This window comes from Hibiscus syriacus, unplaced genomic scaffold, assembly GCF_006381635.1.
Source record: "Hibiscus syriacus cultivar Baekdansim isolate YM2019G1 unplaced genomic scaffold, ASM638163v2 tig00110450_pilon, whole genome shotgun sequence".
NCBI classification, from domain to species: Eukaryota; Viridiplantae; Streptophyta; class Magnoliopsida; order Malvales; family Malvaceae; genus Hibiscus; species Hibiscus syriacus.
The window spans coordinates 3200802-3221027 of record NW_024062743.1 but is presented as its reverse complement, the minus strand read 5'-3'; the positions used below and the strand labels follow the sequence as shown (position 1 = coordinate 3221027).

The window sequence follows — 20226 nt, the reverse complement described above, 5'->3', positions numbered from 1 at the left end:
TAAAAAATATTATATTAATTATTAAACATATAATTATTGGGTGGGTGTTTTTTTTTCAAATTTTATTAGTTAAATTTAATATATAAAATTATTAATAATTAAATATGTAATATTATAATATAAAAAAATAATAATTATAACCAGGATTTCGGTACTCAAAAAAATGAAATTTTGTGCCTCGGGCCCGACCTGCAAAAATGTCGGGTCGGGTACGTGGCCTTATCGGGTATTTTTTTAAGGAAAATATCGATTTGTTAGTTTAGGTCATTAGGTCGTCAAGTCTTCAGGTTGGATCAATCAGGTCGGATATTTTTTAACACCGCTGGATATAACTAGTTTCCAAGAAAGTGGAGTGGGGAAATATATTAAGTTGATGCACTCGTTAAAGACTATCTTAACAAAAAAAAATGTTTATGTTTAGGGTACACTACGTTTAGAATGCCAACTATCACTTTTGTTTCCTTTTAGTTACTCCATTAATTTTTTTTTAAATCATACCTAACGTTTAGTTTTAATTTCATTTCGGTCACCCGCCATTAAAAATTTAATGATAATGATGACAAGTTACCATAAGATAATGTCACATCATCATTGAAAAACAATTATAAAATATCACGTTAACAATTTTGTTATTTTTTTTTACTATGGTTGACCAACTGAAACCAAATTGTAATGTTCCTTGAGTGACCAAAACATAACAAAAGTGATAGTTGATGTACTAAACTTGTAGTTTACACTTATATTTACTTTGCGCTGATGCACCTTCTAAAAAGGGTTTTAGGCAACGTTATTCTAATGATTTTTCTAATGACAGTTACTATGTTTGGAGCATGGTTTTTATAATCGGACCGGTCAGAGAACCGGACCGGTCAACGAACCGGTCAGAGAACCGGACCGGTCAGCGAACCTGCCGTGCTACCGGTTCACTGGTTCAATCGGTCGAACCGGTCAGACCGGTCGTAAGAACCGGACGACGTCATAATTATTTAAAAAATTAAATAAAAAAAATAAAAAAATTAGGTTGAACCGGTTCACGGTCCGGTTCGAACGGTTCAAAGCCGGTTCGAACGGTTCAAAGCGGTTCACTAGCACCGATTCAACCGGGATATAATGGACCGGACTAGACAGTGGTTCCCGATTGAACCGGCCGGTCCGGTTTTCAAAACAATGGTTTGGAGCACCTGCTCGAATTATGTTTTTCTAAAAAGAGTTTCTAGGTTATTTTTTTATTCTATGTTCCGTCTTGCTAATTAATTATGACAAGAAGAAATGTTTGGACATGTATAAGCTGATAGTTTTCAGAAGAAATGGCGCCTATTCATAGGCTTTATTCGGTATTATCCAGTGAAATGGAAAAATTAAACTGACCCCGAATCTCTAGACCACTTGTGTAGCAGTGCAAGTGGATTATATGTTACAGTACAATAATCAAACTCAAGGTCAGTGTCAAATTTTGGAACTATCATACAAGATAACATGATCGACATACATCACCTCAGAGTAGATGCATGCTTGGCTTCAATGTCTTCTAGTCTGAGAGTCACCGCTCGTTTATGAGCATCCAGCCCCTCGATTTGTGCCATGGTGGCCACGTACGGTCCCAGATTTCTTAGGCCTTCCTCTGTCAGAGACTGAATGGTCATGTACTTCAGGAATGAGTCGAGTGACACCCCACCATACATACTTGCATAGCCATATGTTGGAAGAACATGGTTCGTCCCCGCTTGCATAGTCTCCCACACACTCCGGCGTCCATGGCCTTAGGAACACCGAACCTGCAGGAACCAGTGCCGAAGAGCTTTAACAATTGCAGCAGAAAACTTGTCATGTAGGCTTACATCACTCGTCAACCAACAAATGTAACTACATTAGTAACAGGCATAACAAATATGGCTGTAGCAGATAAAATGTTCATGTCGGCATAAACACTGTCAAATTAATAATTAGGATCCCTGTATGTTTATAGGCCATTTTTAGCTTTGTGTATTATTTGGCTTAAAATGATGGTAAGGAGTTATAACGCATGCAAACCCTCAAAGCACGAGAGTGCTGGTATTTTACATTAAGAATCGCTATCAACAGCTTTCGGGAAAATCTAAATAGCATTCCAGATTAAAAAGCATGAGAATACATATGTATTGGATGTTACCTACTTCGATCTTAACCAATTAAACAAAGACTGTATAAAGCAGCAAGTAGGAAAATTTTAAAGACGCAAATGCGAAACCAGGTGGACCCGTGTGTAAAACAAGTTCAAATGTTTGAACAAAATTTAAGTTGTAGTGGCATGGAAAGTTTAGATATGCAATCACAATGGCTATTATGAAAATAATAAAAATAGTATTATAAAATGATGAACAAAAAAGATGCAAAATACCAGCATTCTCGACGAAACCCTCCCATTTTTCTGCATCCTTCACGTTCATGATAAGGTGTTCTGGTGCATAGAGATATGAGAAGGAGATTGCCTAGAAAGAAAATGATCATGAGAAATTCCAATACAAGATATTTTCAATGTTTGAATTGTATTATTGCAATAACAAAATCAGAAATAAATCCAAAATAGAATAGCTTTTATACATTTTTATAGGGTGTAATAAAAGTGTGCTTAAAAATTCATCAAGTTTTACCATCTAAAGTTATTTTATGCAAGTTGGGCTCAAAATAGACTAACACCAAGAGGGAAATGGAAACTAACCTCAACCATATCTTGAGCAAAAACGAGGAAACTATGGCCTATTGCTTTAGAAGCAAAATCTCCCCTTGGAAGGCTTTGGCACTGTTTACTAATTTCCTCCTCAATAGCTTTAAGATCTACACCCTCACCAGCTATTACAAGAACAACCTGGCTATCAGGGCCATGCTCAGCCTGAAAATAGCAGTGGTTATCACTAAATACATCATGACCAATAGAAGTAGATTTTCTTTTATGTTCTGTACAAATTAAGGCAAACTGGATCTGGTGTTGTAGAAAGGAAACAAAACGCGTTCCATTCTCCATAATCCTACCTCAAATTTGATGATTGTAAAATAAAATTCCCAGGTTTAACAAGTGAAACATTCCTTGAGGCCATAAAAGCAACAAATTAATTATCAAGGCCATCCTTTACTATCCAATTAGTACATAATCTTTTCTAACAACAATGGAAGAAAAAGAAGCATCTAACATGGGTATCACAAGATGAGGGATTGAATAATCTACTTTGCAAGTTTTGGTTTCACAAATTGTAACAACCCGGAAATTTGAAAAAAATATATAATTGTAATTTGAGGTTTTAATTAAGTAATTTGGTGAAATTTGGGGACTAAATTAAAAGATTTTAAAAATTTATAGCTTGTTTTAGAGTTAAAGAAAATTTAAGGAACAAGCCCTGAATTGACCCAAAAAAAGTTGGTGAAGTTTGGTATTATATACGGCAATTGGTTTCTGAAAAATCAGAAACCAATTGCTCCTAAATTGAGCCTAAACTTCCTTCCCCAACGTCAACTTCCGACAACGATCCCGACGCCGTCCGAATTTCGATCGTCATTTTGAAACCACCATCGTGTTCATCATCGAGCGAGGAACAAACCCCTTAAATTAATTGAAGCGAACCGCTGCCAAACGCCGGGAATTTTCAGTCAAAGTCTCGACGTTTTTTAGCTCAATCGCCGAGAAAATCTTAAATTCATCGCCGATCGTTACTCTGTTTACGACACCTCCCGCACCATCGTGTTCTTGTGCCGTTCCGAGTCCGCCGGTGTCATCCTCGGTCTCCGTCGACGGCGGCGCGTGGGGAGGTGAAGCGGTCAAAGTTTCCGATTTGATGAAATCGAGCTCTCTGCTGTTCAAAAATTTGAACTGAGCTTTGTAAGTATCTCGAAATCGCTCAAAATAATTTTTAAGAAATTTTCCGTGAATTTTACGCTGCTAGAAGAGCCCTCACGCTCCCCCACGAGCCGCCACTATGCGTGAGGAAGTTAAAAACGACCGGTTTGATTGGTTTTTCAAAGGGTTTGATCGGTTTGACCCGACCCGACAGTTGACCGTTGACCGGGTGATATTGTGGGAATTAATTCGAAATAGGTGTTATTTTGGGAATTAATTCGAAATGGGTGCTATTTTGGAAATTAATTCAAAATGCTATTTAGAGAATTAATTTGAAATAGGTGCTATTTTGGGAATTAATTCAAAAATGGTGCTATTTTGGTAATTATTAAAAAAAGGGTGCTATTTCTGTAAAATGGTTGACATGTTGTTGACTTCCTTTGACTAGAACTTTGACCGGCTTTGACCGGCTATTAAACTACCGTTAATCTTTTCTGAATATACCTATCCTAACAGATTTTGATGTCCCGAATCTGTTTTTGGGGCCCGTTTCGCCAAATTAGAACCCGAAAGTCTCCTAATTGTTAGTCAAACCCGTTGAGTTTGATTTTGACCAAGAATTCAAAATTTCGGAAGGTCATACTTTATGTTTTTAGATGTCCTAAATTTGATTCCGAAATCCGTTTTGTCAAATTCTAACCCGAAATCTCCGAATTGAGCATGTGAACCCAAATAGTCTTAGTATTTTGATTATTTATTTGAGATATGGTTAAGGAATTGATTAAGTAAGATATTTTATAAAGATACTCGTGTTTCACTTGAGCGAGGATCAATCAGGTCTGGTGTTGTCCGTTCATCAGATCAGTTCGAACTGCGTAATACAAGACTTACTCGTAGGTTTCCGTATATGATTTAAATAAAGATTAAGATTTTTTATATATATCAGGATTCCAATATGAATTTTTCCAATTCGTAGGATCTAGCGCTGCAGCAGAGCGTGATCGAAAACCCAGTAGTAGGCTTCCCTATCTAATTCTCAAACTGTTACAGGTGTGTTTCCTGATAGTGTTATATTATTGTTTTAAAGTATATAAATATCTGAATACTGTGTACCTGATTTCTGATTTACTGCATATTTCTGATATGATTTCTGGTTACGGTATTTTATATCATTATCTAAATATTGATTACCCAACATCTGAATTACCATACATTACTGATTTGATTTTTGATTCATGTATTTCTGTTTATGGTTTTCAAGCTTGAAACATTCTTATGTTTTTAAAAGAATTATTCATTATTTTACGCGAATACATTCATGTTAATTACTATCATTAGGGGGAATATTATTGGAGGAAGATTATCTGTAGGCTCATCGGCTGTGTGCTCAGGGCCTTACTGGTTGTGCGGGGTGTATGGTTATGGGGAACCTACACAAACAGATTGTGAAAGGATGGAGGTAGTGTTCATATTTTTAAAACATGTTGCATAAACAAATTTTATTATAATATTTTGTTAATATGTTTTTATACACTGTATGGAGCACACTGGGCTTTTTAGCTCATTCTGTAGTTTTTACCTTTTTCAGATAACAATAGACCGAAAGCTAGCAGATTTGGCATCAGGAGAGATCAACTACTTATTTTGTATGAACATATATCTCTATATGTTTTTTGGTTATATTTGGTGACATGTATTTGTTATTGTTTTGGATATATCTGTATTATTAATATTTTGTTCTATATTATATTTAATGTTCTATAAGTTGTAAAAAAAAAAACCTCTGAATGGGACATGTGACCACTTAGGTTTGGGTTTAATTTATAGACCGGGTCTGGGGGGCTTCATTTGGTGGTATCAGAGCTTTCGGTTTTAAACACTCGGACTGTATATGGGTCCTAAACTTTGGATTTTTAAAAAATTTTGAAAAAAAATGTCACTTTATTTTATGAGTTAAAGTTTTCTCGAGATCCCTGATGCTAATCTGACATATGTTTCAAATTCTTTCTGTAGAGCCTTATAGATCTAACGATGAGTGCTGCTAGAGGTCGTAGGATAGGACGTGGCCGTGGTCGAAGGCGAGTTGCTCGACCTTCTGTTACGATCGACGATCCGATTTCTCCACGTGATCCTCCTGTTCCGCAAGTAGACCCGACCCTTTCTCACGATGACCAGTTTACTCCTGTGAGAGACCCTCCCATCACTGGAGATGAGGATACTGACATAAATGAAGATGCCCTTAATAGAGCTATATTCCGCATGTTTCAGAGAGTTGCCAGAGCCTCTACTAATATGACTGCGGTTGAGATTTCAAACTCTTTGGTTGTTGTTGGTGTAGTTCCATTCGAGGGTATTACCGGTGGACCCCCAACAGACGCTGAGTATTGGCTGGAGGACACAGAGAGGATTATGGATGAGATGGATCTCGGACCTGAATAGAAGTTGAAGGGGGCCCTAACTATGTTGAAGAAAGAGAGCTTTAAATGGTGGCAATCAATTTCTGGTAGTATTCCGAGAAATTAGTTAACATGGGATCTTTTTAAGACTCGCTTCTGGAGTCGCTACATCGGAGAGAGATACTTGCAGGAGCGACGTCAGGAGTTTCATGATCTGGAGCAGGGTAATATGTTTATTATGGACTACGAGGTTGAGTTCATCCGATTGAGCCGTTATGATCCTGGACTTGTTGTCACAGAGATAGATAAATACTTGAGATTCGAAAATGGACTCCAGTATGAGATCATGAGTCGAGTCGCTACCCACCGGGAGAGGAATTTTGATGCATTGGTTGAGATAGCTAAGACTGCTGAGGAAATAGAGCGATTGGGTATGGAGCACAAGAGAGATAGTGATCGAGCCCAAAATCGATTCAGGAGGCCTACTGGTTCTGTTGATTCTTCTACACACCCTAGCAAGAGAGGTAGGGGTGAGTCATTTCAGAGAGGCGGTGCGAGTGTCAGACCTGTTGCATCTGGTTCTTCAACTTTTCAGCCTTCTAGACATGGTGGATCTTCTGGGTCGCAATCCTTGCAGTCATGTAATTATTGTGGGAAACCTCATTATGGGGAATGTAGGAAGAAATTGGGTACATGTTTTAGATGTGGTTCAGGTGACCATATTATAAAGGATTGTCCAAAGTTAACTCATTCTCTCACTCGTACTCAGAGTACTGTTCAGACTCCTGCGGGTGGTCGTACTCAGGAGAGATCATCCGGATCGACTATTAGAGGCCATATATCTAAAAATTGGGGTCCAGTGAGATATGAGGTCAGACAACCTGCATTGGTTTACACTGCTAGACTTCGACAGGATCGCGATGGGCCTAATGTGATTTCAGGTACTATTACTATTCATTCAGTTCCATACTTTGCATTGTTTGATAGTGGTTCTACAAATTCCTATATATCGCATTCCGTTTCTGAGGGTCTAAATATTCCTGTTGAGAATACTGAGCATTCGGTGATAGTTCAAAGTCCCTTAGGCAAGTCCATAATGTTAAATCGTATTTTTAGAGAATGTCCTATATAGATCAATGGAGAAATTTTTCTGGCCGACCTGATGGAGCCTAAACTTCCTTCCCCAACGTCAACTTCCGACAACGATCCCGACGCCGTCTGAATTCCGATCGTTGTTTTGAAACCACCATCGTGTTCATCATCGAGCGAGGAACAAACCCCTCAAATTAATTGAAGCGAACCGATGCCAAACGCCGAAAATTTTCAGTCAAAGACTCGACGTTTTTTAGCTCAATCGCCGAGAAAATCTTAAATTCATCGCCGATCGTTGCTCCGTTTACGACACCTCTCGCAGCATCGTGTTCCTTGTGCCATTCCGAGTCCGCCGGTGTCATCCTCGGTCTCCGTCCACTAGAAGAGCCCTCACGCGCCCCTACTGCACGTGGGGAAGTCAAAAACGAATGGTTTGACTGGTTTTTCAAAGGGTTTGACCGGAATGACCTGACCCGTTGACCCGACCCGACCCGTTGACCGACCGACCCATTGACCTGACCTGACCCGTTGACCGACCCGTCCCGTTGACCCGACCCGAACCGTTGACCGGGTGATATTTTGGGAATTAATTCGAAATGGGTGCTATTTTGGGAATTAATGCAAAATGAGTGCTATTTTGGGAATTAATTCGAAATGGGTTCTATTTTGGGAATTAATTTGAAAAAGGTGTTATTTTGGTAATTATTAAAAAAGGGTGTTATTTTTGTAAAATGGTTGACAGGTTGTTGACTTTCTTTGACCAAAACTTTTACCGGCTATTAAACGACCGTTAATCTTTTCTGAATATACCTATCCTGACAGTTTTTGACGTCTCGAATCCGATTTTGGGGTCCATTTCTCCAAATTCGAACCCGAAAGTCTCCTAATTGTTAGTCAAACCCGTTGACTTTGATTTTGATCAAGAATTCAAAATTTTAGAAGGTCATACTTTATGTTTTTGGACGTCCTGAATTTGATTCCGAAGTCTGTTTTGTCAAATTCTGAACTGAAATCTCAGAATTGAGCATGTGAACCCAAATAGGCTTAGTATTTTAGTATTTTGATTATTTATTTGAGATATGGTTAAGGAATTGATTAAGTAAGATATTTTATGAAGGTGCTCGTGTTTCACCTGAGCGAGGATCAATCAGGTCCGGTGTTGTCCGTTCATCGGATCAGTCCGAACTGCGTAATACAAGAATTACTCATAGGTTTCCGTATATGATTTAAATAAAGATTAAGATTTTTTATATATATTAGGATTCCAATATGGATTTTTCCAATTTGTAGGATCTAGTGCTGCAACATAGCGTGATCGACAAACCCAGTAGTAGGCTTCCCTATCTGATTCTCAGACTGTTACAGGTGTATTTCCTGATAGTGTTATATTATTGTTTTAAAGTATATAAATATCTGAATACTGTGTATCTAATTTCTGATTTACTGCATATTTCTGATATGATTTCTGGTTACGGTATTTTATACCATTTTCTAAATACTGATTACCCAACATCTGAATTACCATACATTACTGATTTGATTTTTGATTCATGTATTTCTGTTTATGGTTTTAAAGAATTATTTATTGTTTTACGAGAATATATTCATGTTAATTACTATCATTGGGGGGAATATTATTGGAGGAAGATTATCTGCAGGCTCCTCGGCTGTGTGCTCATGGCCTTACTGGTTGTGCGGGGTGTATGGTTATGGGGAACCTATACAAACAGATTGTGAAAGGATGGGGGTAGTGTTCATGTTTTCAAAACATGTTGCATAAACAAATTCTATTATAATATTTTGTTAATATGTTTTTATACACTGTATGGAGCACACTGGGTTTTTTTAGCTCATTCAGTAGTTTTTACCTTTTTCAGATAACAACAGACCGTAAGCTAACATATTTGGCATCAGGAGAGATCAACTACTTATTTTGTATGAACATATATCTCTATATGTTTTTCGGTTATATTTGGTGACATGTATTTGCTATTGTTTTGGATATATCTGTATTATTAATATTTTGTTCTATATTATATTTAATGTTCTATAAGTTGTAAAAGAAAACCTCTGAATGGGACATGTGACCACTTAGGTTTGGGTCTAATTTATAAACCGGGTCTGGGGGGTTAAATTTGGTGGTATCAGAGCTTTCGGTTTTAAACACTCGGACTGTATATGGGTCCTAAACTTTGGTTTTTTAAGAAATTTTGAAAAAAAATGTCACCTTATTTTATGAGTTAAAGTTTTCTTGAGATCCCTGATGCTAATCTGACATATGTTCAAATTCTTTCTGTAGAACCTTATAGATCCAACGATGAGTGCTGCTAGAGGTCGTAGGACAGGACGTGGCTGTGGTCGAAGGCGAGTTGCTCGACCTTCTATTACGATCGACGATCCGATATCTCCACGTGATCCTCCTGTTCCGCAAGTAGATCCGACCCTTTCTCATGATGACCAGTTTACTCCTGTGAGAGACCCTCCCGTCACTGGAGATGAGGATACTGACATAATTGAAGATGCCCTTAATAGAGCTATATTCCGCATGTTTCAGAGAGTTGCCAGAGCCCCTAGTAATATGACTGCGGTTGAGATTTCAAACTCTTTGGTTGCTGCTGGTGTAGTTCCATTCGAGGGTATTACCGGTGGACCCCCGACAGATGCTGAGTATTGGCTGGAGGACACAGAGAGGATTATGGATGAGATGGATCTCGGACCTGAACAGAAGTTGAAAGGGGCCCTAACTATGTTGAAGAAAGAGAGCTTTAGATGGTGGCAATCAATTTCTGGTAGTATTCCGAGAAATTAGTTAACATGGGATCTTTTTAAGACTCGCTTCCGGAGTCGCTACATCGGAGAGAGATACTTGCAGGAGAGACGTCAGGAGTTTCAGGATCTGGAGCAGGGTAATATGTTTGTTATGGACTACGAGGTTGAGTTCTTCCGATTGAGCCGTTATGCTCCTGGACTTGTTGGCACAGAGACAGATAAATGCTTGAGATTCGAAAATGGACTCCGGTATGAGATCATGAGTCGAGTCGCTACCCACCGGGAGAGGAATTTTGATGCATTGGTTGAGATAGCCAAAACTGCTAAGGAAATAGAGCGATTAGGTATGGAGCACAAGAGAGATAGTGATCGAGCCCAAAATCGATTCAGGAGGCCTTCTGGTTCTGTTGATTCTTCTACACACCCTAGCAAGAGAGGCAGGGGTTAGTCATTTCAGAGAGGCGGTGCGAGTGTCAGACCTGTTGCATCTGGTTCTTCAACTTTTCAGCCTTCTAGACATGATGGATCTTCTGGGTCGTAATCCTTGCAGTCATGTAATTATTGTGGGAAACCTCATTATGGGGAATATAGGAAGAAATTGGGTACATATTTTAGATGTGGTTCAGGTGACCATATTGTAAAGGATTGCCCAGAGTTAACTCATTCAGTTCAGACACCAGCTCGTACTCCCGCTCGTACTCAGAGTACTTTGCATTGTTTGATAGTGGTTCTACAAATTCCTATATATCGCATTCCGTTTCTGAGGGTCTAAATATTCCTGTTGAGAATACTTAGCATTCGGTGATAGTTCAAAGTCCCTTAGGCAAGTCCATAATGTTGAATCGTATTTTTAGAGAATGTCCTATAGAGATCAATGGGGAAATTTTTCTAGCCGACCTGATGGAGCCTAAACTTCCTTCCCCAACGTCAACTTCCGACAACGATCCCGACGCCGTCCGAATTCCTATCATTGTTTTGAAACCACCATCGTGTTCATCATCGAGCGAGGAACAAACCCCTCAAATTAATTAAAGCGAACCGCTGCCAAACGCCGAAAATTTTCAGTCAAAGTCTCGACGTTTTTTAGCTTAATCGCCGAGAAAATCTTAAATTCATCGCCGATCGTTGCTCCGTTTACGACACCTCCCGCACCATCATGTTCCTTGTGCCGTTCCGAGTCCATCGGTGTCATCCTCGGTCTCCGTCGACGGCGGCGCGTAGAGAGGTGAAGCGGTCAAAGTTTTCGATTTGATGAAATTGAGCTCTCCACCATTAAAAAATTTGAATTGAGCTTTGTAAGTATCTTGAAATCGCTCAAAATAATTTTTAAGAATTTTTCCATGAATTTTACGCTGTTAAAAGAGCCCTCACGCGCCCCCACTGCTCGTGGGGAAGTCAAAAACGACCGGTTTGACCGGTTTTTCAAAGGGTTTGACCGGAATGACCCGACCCGTTGACCCGACCCGACCCGTTGACCCGATCCGACCGTTGACCGTTGATCGGGTGCTATTTTAGGAATTAATTCGAAATAGGTGCTATTTTGGGAATTAATTTGAAAAAGGTGTTATTTTGGTAATTATTAAAAAAGGGTGCTATTTTTGTAAAATGATTGACAAGTTGTTGACTTCCTTTGACCAGAACTTTGACCGGCTATTAAACGACCGTTAATCTTTTTCGAATATACTTATCATGACAGTTTTTGATGTCCCAAATCCGGTTTTGGGGTCTGTTTTGCCAAATTCGAACCCGAAGGTCTCCTAATTGTTAGTCAAACTCGTTGACTTTGATTTTGATCAAGAATTCAAAATTTCGGAAGGTCATACTTTATGTTTTTCGACATCCTGAATTTGATTCCTAAGTCTGTTTTGTCAAATTCTGAACCTCCGAATTGAGCATGTGAACCCAAATAGGCTTAGTATTTTAGTATTTTGATTATTTATTTGAGATATGGTTAAGGAATTGATTAAGTAAGATATTTTATGAAGGTGCTCGTGTTTCACCTGAGCGAGGATCAATCAGGTCTGATGTTGTCCGTTCATCAGATCAGTCCGAACCGCGTAATACAAGAATTACTCGTAGGTTTCCGTATATGATTTAAATAAAGATTAAGATTTTTTTATATATATTAGGATTCCAATATGGATTTTTCCAATTCGTAGGATTTAGCGCTGCAGCAGAGCGTGATCGACAATCCCAGTAGTAGGCTTCCTTATCCGATTCTCAGACTGTTACAGGTGTGTTTCCTGATAGTGTTATATTATTGTTTTAAAGTATATAAATTATCTGAATACTGTGTATCTGATTTCTGATTTACTGTATATTTCTGATATGATTTCTGGTTACGGTATTTTATACCATTTTCTAAATACTGATTACCCAACATCTGAATTACCATACATTACTGATTTGATTTTTGATTCCTGTATTTCTGTTTATGGTTTTCAAGCTTGAAACATTCTTATGTTTTTAAAGAATTATTCATTATTTTACGCGAATACATTCATGTTAATTACTATCATTGGGGGGAATCTTATTCGAGGAAGATTATCTGTAGGCTCCTCGGCTGTGTGCTCAGGGCCTTACTGGTTGTGCGGGGTGTATGGTTATGGAGAACCTACACAAACAGATTGTGAAAGGATGGGGGTAGTGTTCATGTTTTCAAAACATGTTGCATAAACAAATTTTATTATAATATTTTGTTAATATGTTTTTATACACTGTATAGAGCATACTGGGTTTTTTTAGCTCATTCTGTAGTTTTTACCTTTTTCAAATAACAACAGACCGTAAGCTAGCAGATTTGGCATCAGGAGAGATCAACTACTTATTTTGTATGAACATATATCTCTATATGTTTTTCGGTTATATTTGGTGACATGTATTTGCTATTGTTTTGGATATATCTGTATTATTAATATTTTGTTCATATTATATTTAATGTTCTATAGGTTGTAAAAAAAAAACCTCTGAATGAGACATGTGACCACTTAAGTTTGGGTCTAACTTATAGACCGGGTCTGGGGTTACACAAATAATCATCCACTTTAAAATGAAAACCAATTCTTGGGAGAATTGAAAATTAGGAAAGAGAAAGGACTACATCTAAAACAGTCACATGTGACTTGGAAGATCCTAGAAAATTACAGTACAAGCAAAAAGTTTACGAGAACTGAAAAAAGTCATTATGCTGTTGTTATGTTGCTCTGACTCTTCATTTTTCCTTAAATACTTGGTCAAAGAAGGTTATGGGGCTTAACTCTCCAAATATAAGGAAAAAAAAACTTAAAAAAAAAGTTCAACACAAATTGAGAAACATTCTCATGTGCAACTCTCTCCCAAGTCCAAGCAGCAAAGACCATAGATATTTTAAATAGATACTGCCTTGTACTTATACCAGATGAATAATAATAAAAAAGACCATAAATGATCTTGCCAGAAAATAGTTAATTATATACTAGTCAGTAGTATTTAATTTCTAGACTAAAGGTTTACGATCTCTGGCCACTTCGACCCAATGTACTCTTGTGGTTTAAATAAGCTTAACCACAGTTCATATAAATAACTATGATCTCCTAAACATGGAGAGAGAAAAAGAGTTCTTTTTCTATAGATAGTGATTTACAAGCCAAAAATTGTATATTAATAGCAATAACAAAACTTCAGATCATAAATGCACAAAATAGACTTTAACTTGTGAGGTTCTAGAATCTTGATTTACAGAAAGAAATACTAGTTGATGATAAAGGCCAAAAGGAAATACCATTACAGATATAAAGTCTATAAAGCCATCCTGATTGACTATTCATGAAGCAGCCAATAAGTCGAGATTGTTAAGTTGACCACTCACCAATATAGTAACAAAGAATGACGAACCTTAAAATTTAAGTAGAAAAGTAGTTAATTAGAACTAAAAAGAACGAGAAAACCTGGGATAGCAAATCTGCATCTATATGTACAGGACCAGCATGCTCATCAACAATAACCAAAACTTCTGAAGGGCCTGCTGGCATGTCAATTGAAATCACAGCCTCACTATTCTGTGAGGGAACAGGAATGGAAGGTAAAATCAGATCGAGAACATGTATTTCAACAGCTTTCTTATATCGGATCAAAGAATTTTGCCAGCAAGAAAATTGAACTTACTTGGAGTGTCATTTTGGCAGCTGTTACCTACTGATTTCCAGGTCCGAAAATTTTCTCAACTTGCAATAAAATGCTAAAAAAATGTGGTCAAGATAGATCAAAAGTCATCTTCCTCCCTACAATATATACTATCTTGTCTGAATTTTCATGCCTTCAAAACTAATCAAATTCAAAGTCTAGAACAACTAAGCTACAGTTGAGGAATTACTTTGACATAGGGTATAATAGACTCCTCTTATGGTGTATATGCTCAAATGTAGCAAAGTGGACCATAAAACACGTTGCATAACTTTATGATCGTTTACAACTTATCATGTAGATTTCAGATCATTATTACAATTTTCTAAAGATGTAGCCTTTCAGCATAATTAAAAATCAATATTTGTCATACAACAGCATGTTATTATCCACACACAAGCACCTAAAGGAAGTTATGGAAAGGAAAACGACAGTGAACGACGATAAGTCCTGCTGAAGATTTGCATTTTTTACAATTAATTAAATTACACTCTGCAAAAATAACTGAAGACTTTTCTTGTCAGTTCCCCAACCACTTGACATGACATAATATATAAAACACAAGTTCAGCAAGGAGAAACTCAAGAATAAAAAAATCTCATTAATCAGTTAAGCTCAAAAGAAAAGATGATTGGTTTCTGATTAAATGCTGACAGTAAAACTACGTTGCCCGGACTCTTCATTTTTCATTAAGTATCCAAGTCTGACACTTGGATTTGGGGATATGAAGTCAAAGGATCTTCCAAATACACAGAAAAAATTAGAAAACTCCAGCCACACTCGTGTCGGATACATACCTGCGTCCAACACTTACACCAAAGTACAGGTAACATAGCAGTAAACACATGAAAATCATTACTCATGTGTCTTCAAAAAGTTGTCATAAATATCTATTGGTACTAAAACTCAATAACTGAGAAAAACTTGACGCAGAACCGTTACCTTTGGGCAAGATTCTGTGCCCCAGGCCATGGCAGAAATAGCCTGTAAAATTCAGTTTAAATTAAAAAGAACAAAAAAAAATGGAGAGTTGAGATCTAATACGAATGTAAAAAGGTTCAAATGAATCTGTGAGCATATATTCAATGTTCTCACACCTGAGCTCCACCGGCTTTAAGAATGTGAGTCACACCAGCCTTCTTGGCACAGTACAATACTTCCTGTGGCAAAATACTGATCAGCTTTCTCTCATTATTTTCTTATTCAAGAAAAAAAGAAAAACATACCTTACATATGCTGCCATCTTGGCCTGGGGGAGTTGCAAGAACAACAGTTTTGCATCCAGCAATCTGTGCAGGCTGGAGCAAGGAATAAGCCAAATGTCAAATCAAGCTAATCTTGATTTACTGTTAGAAAGAAATAAAGCTAAAGATAAAACTATTGTAATTAATTTTAAAAACTTACAACAAGCATTAGAGCAGTTGAAGGCAAAACAGCAGTTCCTCCTGGTACATAAAGACCAACGGAACCAATACTGCAACCCTTTTGCATCTAACACCCTATCAGAGTACTAAGATGTTCATTATGTAGACAATATAAGGAAATATACAACAACAAAACAGTAATATTAGCTTACTTTCATATTCTCAACACTTTTCTCTGCTGACTTTTGGGCAAGATGAAATACATATATATTGTCATACGCCACATCAAATGCCTCTTTAATAGTTGGGTCAAGCTGAGACATGGAAGCATAGCAAGAAAAGCAATGGGCACAAATTCAACAAACAAAATATAGGTTTAATGGAGATTTCAAGGAAAATAAATGTTAAAAAAACGTACCTCAGGATAAGGAAGTTCTGAGACATTTGCGACAATTTTCTGTAGCTTCACTTTATCGAAGTTTTCAGTATAACTGCAAAAGAAATACACTTGCAAATGCATTAAAACAGAAAATGCTCACGTGAAAATAAATGTAAGTAAATATTTAAAGTAGCACCGACACTCTAACTGCAGCATCGCCTCTGCTGCGGACATCATCGACTATTGGTTGGACCTGAGAAGCATACCACCTTATATGAACTTTTAAAACCAGCAGGAACTGAACAAAGATAATGCATAAGAAATACGGAAAAGATGAGATAGACCCACTATGCCGAATATGGAAGAAAAATCTATGTGAGGACGGGCCTTCAAGCTTTCTACCTCAGCCTTACTAAGTTCTGACCACTTATAAGACTTCATTCCACACCTTACCCTCTTATAAGTCAATCCTGTATTAGTGAAAGATAGAAAAGATACATGTTTCTTAAAGTTTAATAAACTGTGTGAAAGCAGTGACGCACAAGTAGTCTACTTTATCAAACACAAAGCCAAAACAACTTACAGAAAATTGTTTTGATACTCGACTGATAATTGTTATTAGAAGCAAACTCTACTAAAGACAAGTACTTTTCCCAAGTTCCTTTGAAATCAATAACACATGCCCTTATCTTATCTTCAAGAATCTGGATAGTTCACTCAGACTGTCCATTTGTCTGAGGATGAAAAGCTGTGTTGAAATTCAATCGAGTTTTCAAGACTTTATGCAAGGACTTCCAAAATCTCAAAATAAACCTCGGGTCTCTATTAGATACAATCCAGACAAGTACTCCATGTAGTCGCACAATCTCTCTAATATACAATTCAACATATTTATCCTTCGAGTAGTCAGCTCAAACTAGAATAAAGTGTGTTGATTTAGTCAATCTATCTACAATCACCAGATCGAATCTTTCTTACTGGGTGTATAAGGTAAACCTGTCACGAAATCCATTGTAACTCTTTCCCATTTCCACTGAGGAATGGAAATAGGTTGCAGCAGTCAGGGCACTTAAAGTTCTTCTTTCACTTGTTGACATGTCAAATATTTGGATACAAACTCAGTTATATCCCTTTTCATACTGGCCACCAGTGTCTACTCTTTAGATCTGGATACATTTTTTTTCCTCTAGGATGCATTGTCAAAAGACTATAGTGAGCATCAGAAAGAAGGTCTTTCTTTAATTCCTTATAATTGGGAATGTATACCTAACCTCTATAATATAAACATCCATCGAACCTAATTTCAAAGTCTTTAATTTCACATTTGTTCACTTGTTTGATTCTTGCTAGGCATTCTTCATCTTTAATTTAAAGATCTTTAATATGATATAATAATGCGGGCTTTAGTTTTAATTTTTCTACGAGTATACCATCTTCCTTCATTGAAAATTGAGCATCCAAAGCTCTCAAATCAGAAAATGTTTTTGGCTAAGTGCATCGACTATTACATTAGCCTTACGAGGATGATAATCTATAATCACATCATAATGTTTAAGAAGGTCAATCCATCTTTTTTTTTCTCATATTCAACTCATTTTGAGTCAACAAATACTACATACTTTTATGATATGTGTAGATATAGCATCACTCACCATATAGGTAGTGGCACCAAATCTTCAAAGCAAACACCAAAGCTGCTAACTCCAAGTTATGAGTAGGATATTTCCTCTCATGAGCATTAAGTTGCCTCGGAGCATATGCCACTATTTTTCCTTCTTGCATCAGTACACATCCTAAGCCATTATGAGATGCATTACTGTAAATCACTGATAACCTCGTAAAAAGGCTATGTTTTGTGCCTTTTTACTTAGGTTATTGGTTGTTTAAAAGCTCATTTCATTACATATCATTGCATATAATATATTTATTTACATTTGGTGGTGTATCATTGTCTTAATTTTTATTTTCTCTGAAATTAGTGCTGCTTGAGGAAGGTTTGTTTTGTTGTGGTGATGTGCAAGTAGCTTAAGGAAAGCTAAGGGGAGAGGATGATTATGCTATTGGAAAATGGATAAAATTTATGGGCACACTAGAAGACAAAAGAGAAAGATATTTTATTTTGGCAGCACATATGTGATACCTGCTAGTTAACCTCCACACATGAAGCTTATATTCCCTTAGGGCAACATTAAGAATGAGGGAACAAAACCCACATTTATGGGGAATGCGTGAGATAAGAAAGAGAAAAAGAAGAGGCGACCACTCTTCAACCATCTCTTCTCCAATGAGGTGACCTTTATTGTTGAAGCTCTAAGGGGATAAAGCTTGTTGGACTTTGAGAGAAGTAGCAGCGCTTAGGGTTGTTCACGGTGTTCCACTACAACTCTCGACTTGAGAGTCTTCTTCCTTCATTTTGTTGTTTTTATTTCCTTCACTTATTTCTGGGTTGTATTAAACGAATGATTATAGATGTTTGTTACCCAACCATGAACTAAATTAAGTTGTCTTGGATTTATTTTGGATGAATATGTTTTTCTTTTGATGAATGCCATAGCATTTTTAGTTTACCTTTATGCTTTGTTCACTGTTTTATTTCTTGGAAATATAAGAGCTTTCGACATATGACCTTTATCTTGTTTGATGCTTGATATCGAGAGAGTTAAGCCTATATCTTCATGAAAAATGGGGTGAATTTGTTTAGAAAAATCCTAACTTGCCTTATAGATAAGGAATGTGTTTCAATGACTAAAAGGAGTAGAGCTTAAACGATAATATCTTGTTAGGATTTACGCAGAGAGGTATTGCTTTAGCATTATTCTATCAGGTTTCTTGCTAGAAATAATTTAGAAACAATTTAGAAAACTCTATCGAGTATCGTGCAAGCTTGGAATTGTTGACATTCATTGAGGGTAAGACATAGGAATCCAAGGTAAACCTATCCATTTAGCCTTGTTGATAGTTTCATCTGTGTGAGGTCAGATCGTGGTCTTATTTATGCATCATTTCTCAACTTATAGTTTTGTCACAACATTTCTTATTTCACTTCGTGCTACAACATTTAGATATATTTGATGCTTGTCAAAACACTCATCACTTTATTACTTGTTCTATGTGTATACTTGCACAAATTGCGTATCAAATTTATCACACTATCACACGAAACAAGTTTTTGGCGTCGTTACCGGGGATTGGTAATTTGTGATTTCAAGTGTTATTTATGCACTGTTTTATTTCTTAGATTTTGTATATATTTAGTAGTTTTTTTGTTCTTTTTTCTTAGGAGTTGTGATGTTATATGACCCAAAGGCTTGTTGAGGAACCTTTGTTTCCATTAGTACCTGAAATTGAGTAATTTTTTCGATAAGGAAGACGTGCTCAAAGAACTCAAAGAGCCATGTACGGAGTTTGAAATCAAGGTGATCATCAAGTTGAGGATTTGGAAAATCTGGATGCTACAACAAATCCAAATGAAAGAATTGTTGCTCGTCCACGTGCTATCAGAGATAATCTAAATCCCATTTTGGATGATTTAAACCTAGTATTGTATCTCCTGAGATTCAGGCAGCCCATTTCGAACTTAAGCCAGTTATATTTAACATGATGAACTCGATAGGAAAATTTGGAGACATGCCGAATGAAAATTCAAGGCAACATATTAGAACTTTCTTGGAAGTTTATGACTCCTTTCGACAAAAAGGAGTACATGAAGATGTATTAAAGCTCAAGCGATTCCCTTACTCCTTGTGTGGTTGTGTTAGAGCATGGTTCAATGGTGTTCCATTTGGTTCAATAGAATCGTGGACAGACTTGTGTAAGAGGTTTTTGTTAAGTTACAACCCACCCAACATGAACACCCAACTCAGGAACGATATAGCTTCATTCTGCCATGTTGATGATGAATCCATGTACGAGTGTTGAGATATATATATAAGGGGTTGCTTCGCAAATGTACTAATCATGGGTTTCTTGATTGGACACAAGCGGTGATGTTTTATAATGGTGTTAATGCTCCTACAAGAATGATGCTTGAAGCTTCAGCAAATGGCACTTTGCTGGACAAGTCACCCGAAGAGGCCTTTGACATATTGGATAGGATCGCGAATAACGATTATCAGTTCCCTTCTGCGAGACTCAAAATAGGAAGGAGACCTTAAGGAACCTTTGAATTGGATGCCAATGATTCTGTTTCAGCTTAGTTGTCCACCATTACTAATATACTGAAGAATTTGCAATGCACGAATGAAGTAAAGGAAATCA

The 20226-nt window shown here is 37.1% G+C and overlaps 1 pseudogene; it reads right to left on the bottom strand.

The window, feature by feature from the left end:
• Positions 1–1301: 1301 nt before the first annotated feature.
• On the bottom strand, positions 1302–16446 carry LOC120125980 (annotated as a pseudogene).
• Between the last annotated feature and the right edge of the window lie 3780 nt (positions 16447–20226).